This window comes from Podarcis gaigeae (genome assembly GCF_964106915.1).
Source record: "Podarcis gaigeae genome assembly, chromosome: 6".
Taxonomy (NCBI): domain Eukaryota; kingdom Metazoa; phylum Chordata; class Lepidosauria; order Squamata; family Lacertidae; genus Podarcis; species Podarcis gaigeae.
In genome coordinates, this window is record NC_139682.1 from 37,905,411 (window position 1) to 37,912,986 (window position 7,576).

Sequence of the window (7,576 nt, forward strand, 5' to 3'; positions counted from 1 at the left end):
CAATGGGCAGCCCACAGTTTTTGAGCAGTAAAATACGATTTTCCTAATCTGAGGAAGTCCATATAGGAGAAGTATATCCAGGCAAAACCTCATGTTTCTTGGCGGTGAAACTGCTTGAGCACCGTGTGTGTGTGTGTGTAGGGGTTTCTGGTAACATTTGTGTGATTGTACCACACCCTATGCCTGCTTTGTTTCTGACCAGAGGAAGGATGTAGGTTTTCCTCTTTTATTTTAAACCCCACCCCCTGCTACTGATCTGAACTAATTCAAAATAGCTGTAATAAAAAAAATTACCTTGCAGGCTGGCTCTGCTTTGTTTTAACCAGGCTGATGTATTTGACTGAGCAGCAGTCCTGCCTCTTCTCTCACCCTCTTGGTAAGCTGTAACTTTGCCCCTGGTGGGCTCTCTTCTTTGATGAGCTGCATGGGGTGGGGGCAACAGGCAGTGAGGCTGAGGTTGGTCTGGAGAGAGAAGCATGTGAACAGGTCTGGCTGGTGTGAGCATCACACACCCTGCTTTCCAGTAAATGTTAACCAAATGAGGTTTATGTATGTATCTGGGTGTACATCTTTTTCCTTGCTGCTTCTCAAATTTGCAGCTATGTCACCTCAGTGAGAAACACCGGAGGCTTGAAGAACATTATCCCATTTGGAAGGTGAGTGGGGACAGGAGAGTGCAGGGCTTTTCGTCTTGTCCTAAGGGTCTCTGGATTCCTCCCCCAGCTCCCAATTATTTTGTGCAACCTGTTCTTCCCTTCCTGTGTGTTCCCACCACACATTGAGGAATTCCCCTCTTTTGCTGCTGTGATGTTTCCAACTCCACCTCTGCCAAGTTCCTTCTTGGCTGGAAACAAATGGGACTGGTTTCAATGGGTGGAGCTGATTGGACAGACTAGTGACATCGGAGTCTCACCAAGCACTGCCCACTAGTATGGATGGGGAAACACCTCTATATTTGAGGTGCATTGCCATTAAAAATGCTGCTGTATGGACCACAGACTGCAAACTCACACACCAAAAAAAGGGAACCATGTTTATATTTCTGCCCTGTTTCTGACAAGTTCCCATCAGTCCTAGGATGAAGGCATTGGAAGGATTCCCAATGGTTCCAAGACTAGACTAGTCTTAAATTAGTGTTTGAGCCAAGCCGAAAGAAAGAAGAGGCAATAGCAATTTAAAATTCATAGTGATAACAAAAAATCCCAAATTAAATAGCATCTATTTAATTCTGAATGATACTTTGCAATTCACCAATACAAATAAGAACTACAAAATAACTGATAGGATAAAGATTTAAATTAAAATAGATTCTTTTTTCTTCTTTTTGCTGGCTATTAATCAACCACCATATAATACTCATTATGCTCTAATGATACTATTAATAATGTGACTTTACAACCATTTTGTACAATTATTGTCTTTCATCAATGCAATTAGCACATCATTTATGTGCATTTGCTATTTCTAATGATTAACTGTTTTATTTTACATCATTCTGCATTTACAGCATTGTTATCTGATCCTGGATTTTCTTTATAATTGTGATTTTTAAAAATTGTTGTTCGTCTCTTCCCCTGCTTCTTCAACCCCACCCCTTTTTTGCCCAGTTATTTGAGATCAAAGGAAAATGTACAATATGTGCTGAAAGGAATTTATTAACAAACTGAGTACCACCCACTGCCATGGCTTGCGGCTGTTTTCCATATGCACATTCATAAATTTGCCCTGTCCTGTTTCTGCATTAATTTGATTTTTTGATTTTTTAAAAATCTACATGAACGTTCATATTTGCGCATGCATTTTTGGAAATATCTTCTCTTGCAATATGGATTTCTAAACTTATTTTATCCTAAAATGTGCATTTTTTATTGCACACATTTTCATATTTTTTTGAGTTGATAACCACACTGCAAAATCCAAAGGACAACTGGTCTTCCTGGTGTGGATCAGTTTGGTTGTTCTGGAATTCACAAAGACCAAGTTTGTCAAGCATTCCTCAAGCAGATCCTAAAAGTTAACCGCATTGAGCTGAATTCATGGTGCGTTTTCTGCTGCTATTGCTCTAACCATCTCTCTTCATTTGTTCCCAGTTCCTTGGTTAACCATGAAGCTTCCTGAGCTCTTCTAAGTAGGAGAATACATGCTATCTCCCCATTCCAAAGGATTGGTCCGAACTTCAACAGGAACACCAAGTAGAGAAGCCATCCATCTAGATTCCTCAGTCTCTGCAGGTGGATCTTTCATCCCTGCAGAAGTGATCTGTCCAAGACAATGGAGTTACATTAAGGTTCCCTCAATCTCCTCCTACTTCAGATCAAAACACCAGATCTATGTGGGTGGTGCGAGGTTTCAATGGGAAAAGGCTATGGTTACCATGGCAGCAGTTAACTTTCATTTTTGTTGGCCAACCAGTGCTATGACTCCTGACCGTGATAAGAGGAAGCCTGCCCAGACAATAGTAGACATATTTATCCTTGCTTAATGACACTTCAGTGGCAGCTGAGGTGGAATCCAAAGCCACATCTCCTGAAATCCAAGCTTGAGTTTTTATTTTCACTGTATTCTGCTCTTTTTAATTGCTCGGCTTTGAAGTTCTTTCCATAATTCTGAAACTGGGACTTAGCGTTGCCTTTTATTTCACCTTCATCCTGAAGTTTCTGCTTAATGTCTTTGACTGGAATGATTGCCCAGTTTCCTGGCATGGCAATTTATTTGTTGCTTTTTAAAGATTTCTGGTCTTCTGGATTCTGGAATAAACTTACATGCTTTCTTTAATATAAATAGCAACACTCGGATTTCTATCCTTGATAAAGTAGGCTTTCAGTTAAGCAAATGTATACATGCTAGCCTGTCAGCATTATTAATACTGTCAAAGTGCTGATCAATGACTGTACCTTCTCTTTCAGTCTCTGGCTGGCATTCACAAGCTTTCTGTTCAGGGGGAAAATCAGTCTTCTACTAATGTTGCCACCTCTTCCACTGCAGTCACAAAACTTTAAAGACACTTGAAAGAGGTTGTCGAAGCCTCCCTCCCAAAAACTGAAGGTGTTGCTGCCCCATCATCTTTCTAAATAGAGGGTTGCCTTAAAGCATTATAGATGAGATAGTTATATTTGCATTTCTAAATCCAGGGCTGGATCTAGACACATCAAAGAAGTGTTTCAGTTAAACACGTAAACTTTCTTTGAGAAATCGGGTTGGCAAAGACAGAACTCCACAGCGCCACTTGGTGTCACAGTGTTATAATGCATATACAACACATATAAAATGCTTTTTCCTTGCTGAGTCCCAGGTGTGACAGTCATATCTAGTAGCTTCCTCCCTGATGTGGTGCTATATTAAGAAACCAAATTTCGCAAATAGAGGATTGCCTGATTTAATGATGCTTGATCCCATTTCATCACATAGCCAAATATAACCTGTTATGAATAGTTTTCTTGCTCTTTTTCCTGGAGGATGACAAAATGTCATATTGTCCACCTAAAGAAAAACCTTTAGGAGGAAATCAGTTTTGCAGGCTATAAAGCTACACGCCTGCTTCTTCCTGTTCTTTGCTTTTTGTTTATTATGTTGAAAGGGAAAGTGTTTAAATTTAAGCTTGCAATCTATATTATCTCATATAGGAAGAATTTCATTTTATATAGGGAATACATTCTAGGGGAAAGCTTATTTCTTTGTTTTGCAGATGGAAGAAACATCACAAGGCACACAAATTTTCCCAAGCAGATGGCGTTTGTCTGCTTTCCATCTGACCCTTACATAAAAGTTAGCAGTAGTTGCTTGTGGCAAAATGATATAACAAAGCAAAAGATTTAATACTGTACCAGTTCCTTTCCTATCCTATCCAAGCTAACATTGCTGTAAATTCAGATTGTACCGTGGACTGTCCACAATGGCAACTCGAAAAGATGCTTGTTAGTCATGGCTTAGATCTAGAAATATGCTAGCATCGGGGTCAGTTCACACACTCACGTGGCTGAGAAGGGCAAGGCAGCTGCCCCTACCACCAGAATGGTACAACGAAAGTGGATAAGCCATCTTCATACCAATGGACTGTGCATGGGTATCTGTGCCACTAATTACACTTCCCTATGCCAAACACTAAGGGAAGCAGGTGGCGCTGTGGGTTAAACCACAGAGCCTAGGACTTGCCGATCAGAAGGTCGGCGGTTCGAATCCCTGCGATGGAGTGAGCTCCCATTGCTTGGTCCCAGCTCCTGCCAACCTAGCAGTTCGAAAGCACGTCAAAGTGCAAGTAGATAAGCAGGAAGGTAAACGGCGTTTCCGTGCACTGCTCTGGTTCGCCAGAAGTGGCTTAGTTATGCTGGCCACATGACCCGGAAGCTGTACACCGGCTCCCTCAGCCAATAAAGCGAGATGAGCACCGCAACCCCAGAGTCGGTCACGACTAGACCTAATGGTCAGGGGTCCCTTTACCTTTACCTTTTAATGCCAAACACTGCAGTGGCGAAGGCCCATGTCTCAGCAGTAGAACATCTGCTTTGCTTGCAGAAGGTCACAGGTCCAATTCTTGGAGTCTCCAGGTAGACTTGGGGGCGACTCCTGTCTGAATCCCTGGAGAACTGTTCCAGGCATGTCCAAAGTCCGTTTTGGGGGCCTAATCTGGCCTGCCAGTCAGTTTAATCCGGCCTCTGTGGCAGTTTATTTCCTGGGGTAAAATCCTTAAAAAACTTCAGGAACTTCATTCCGAAAAATAGGTTAACAACTTTGGTCAGCCCTCATGGCCCTGCACTTCATCAAATCTGGCCCTCTTTGGAAAAAGTTTGGACACCACTAACAGTCCTGAGGTAGATGGACCAATGGTCTGACTCAGGGTACGGCAGTTTCCTATCATCCTATTACAATGTATGTGCCGTGGGGTGACATCCCTCCCCCACATGGAATGTATCCTTACTTGGGTGAGTGTGAAAATCAGTCTTTAAGGTTGTATCTGTGCTTTAGAAACAAAACTCTGTCCATTTTTATATGCATAGCCTGATCGGGTATTGCAGTCAAAAGCTCTGCTTTCAGTCAATGGTGCATAATCACCCCCTCCAGGCTTTTGAATTATCACTCTTTTACTTCAGAATGCCCTTGCAGGGACTTTCCTCACCCATCCTTCTCCCTTTCAGTCATTAACTGAGTCTGATCAAGAATAGGATTTTTATTCCCATGGGGCCTAAAAACAACAACACAATGAGGGCTTTTTAGCTATAGTGCTCTTCATGGAATCCATGTAACCTTTGTGAAATTTGCATGCACGAATTCATGACGTTTCCTTTTCAGCTCTCCATTACCTCAGCCACTTCATCATGTGGCACAAGTTAACCAGTCATCCATAAAGAGTTTCCAAAGAACTGCTAAAAAAAAGAGAATTTGCATACACCCCCAATACAGCATTTTTTAAAATTAAAAGGCAGCACTTCGCCAAATATTCACCCCCCAAAAATAGAAACTTGGTTTGAATATGCCTCGGATCAAAGTATCTGGCTTTTGACAAATCTGAGGTAATCTGAGTCTTGATTGTAAAAGAACCCCAAGCTTTATTCTGAGCAATACAAGAGGTGCCTTTGACTGACTGATACTGATAGCAAATGGGAAAACTACTTTAATAGATTTACCTCAAGTGAATGAAGAAAGGGTTTTGCCTTTTATCAGTGTGGCAGAAGAGAAATTACACTGAGCGGTTTTGAGAACAAACAGTGGTTGCTATTTTCGGGCCTTCTATCATGGCACTGTCAGCTCACCTATCAAGTATAAAAAGAAAACACCTTGATTTATCCAACCGCCATCTGTTTGTTCAACGTGCTCACTTGATCTATGCAGTAGATATAGCCCTAACAACCATCCTGGGTGCACTATATCAGAGACACTTAGGACATAATGAGCTAAAGTGGATATATGGCCAAGCCTGGAAGTAGAATCAGGACAGGAGGGAAACTTCATAGACTTTCCAGCTTGGCTTGGTGCTGCAGCTTCCACAATGGCAGCCACTGCACATTTAGGCCACTATAAAATAGACACTGATGAGCTAGGAAATTTATTCTGCCATGCGTGTTCTTGTTACAGCCCTGTAAAACAACCATCCCTTCCCCAGAGGGAATACTTCTGGGAATGGGAACCAGCAAAACAAGTAAGCACAGCAGGATTCAAGTTCGGGTGATAGAACGAAAAAATACAACAAAATGTATTAATAACTTGCTATTGGGTTCCACAGGTTAGGCTCCCTTCAAAGAAGGGTGGGAAGACTGTGAGCAACCTAATCTCCTAAACAATAGCAACTGAAATGTCTGCAAATTTCTTGGAAAATGCAATTTCCAAAAATACGGCTTTGAGAGAAGATTTGGGGCATGTGCAAAAAGCAGGAGGAACCCACTTCTGCACTGCTCACTGATGATCTGGCAAACCTAGGTTTGTACTGTTCAGATGTAGGAGCTGGTCAGTGGTTATGCTTGCTGGGGATGATGGGAGTTGTAGTTCAGCTACATCTGGAGGGCCAAAGGTTCTCTACAATTGATTCTACCCAAAGGAAAGGGGAGGGAGAGATGCTAAGTCAAAGGTGTGGGACAGGGGAGAATCAGAGGTCTGCCAAGAAGACAAGGTTGAAGAAGTTGACCTGAAGAGGTTAATTGTCCATGTCTACTTCGCAAGACAGCCCTCTGACTATGAAACTGTACAACCTTTATAGACATTATTTTTAAACATGCCTCAAATACTTGTTTTTAAAAAAAATTGAAGCAGCTTATCATTTGCATTGCCCAGGTGCTGTGAACTCACCACTCTGACATGAGACTGAATGATCACACAAGACAACGTTCTTTGATTCAAATTAGGCCACAACTTTTTTGATTACAGATGTAAGGGACTTTGGCCTAGGCACTGGGTATATCCTGTATCAACCAATCTGCTTGCTGGATGTTTTACCATGGGGTCAAATCTGAAGCGAGGGGGTCCTATGACATACATCAAATAGGTGCAACATTGCCAGGATTCTCCATGTCTAGTGCATGTCAGCCTTTACAGAGATGACTTTTAAACATGCCTCAAATACTTGTTTTAAAAATTCCCAAAAGCTTGTCATTTACGGTATATTATGCTTTTCTTCTGCTAGCTTTCTATTGTCATTTTTGCTGTCTGCGTCTACACTTTAGACTGCTGATATTGTTTTTAATCTCCTACTGTAATGTTATTTTTAGTTGCTTTATGTTTTAGATTATATTTTTGCTATTTTATTGTTTGTAATGTTGTTATAGATTGTGTTTCAACTTGTTAGAAGCTGATTTGAGAGGGACAAACCTGAAAGGCAACCTATCATCATCATCATTATTATTCTGAACTAAATAAAAAAGGGGGCTTTTAACACACCGTTCCCCTTTAGTGTGTGTGTATGTATTCTTCCTGGTGTAATTTTGTACACTGTAGTGCCAGCTTTAATCCACCAGGTGGCAGAAGCAATTAAAACATGCCGAATATGAATGAACATATGGTGCACACCTTTCTCATTGCAATCATTTGCAACAGGTTGGAGTTTTGGAAGGGTGAATCACTTCAAATATTGAAGATGGCAGCATGGTCC

The 7,576-nt window shown here is 41.4% G+C and overlaps 2 long non-coding RNA genes across 4 annotated transcripts in view; one reads left to right on the forward strand and one right to left on the reverse strand.

Annotated features, from left to right (window-relative positions):
* LOC310847651 overlaps window positions 1-1,394 on the reverse strand; it is a 37,113-nt gene extending 35,719 nt beyond the window's left edge. For all 3 annotated transcript variants that reach the window (XR_014565937.1, XR_014565938.1, XR_014565939.1), the window contains exon 1: window positions 295-1,394. This is a non-coding gene — a long non-coding RNA (uncharacterized lncRNA). The remainder of the gene's footprint in view (window positions 1-294) is intronic.
* LOC310847652 lies at window positions 307-2,781 on the forward strand. The gene is made up of 2 exons (XR_014565940.1): window positions 307-376; window positions 2,091-2,781. It is a non-coding gene; the product is annotated as an uncharacterized lncRNA (long non-coding RNA).
* Window positions 2,782-7,576: the final 4,795 nt, after the last annotated feature.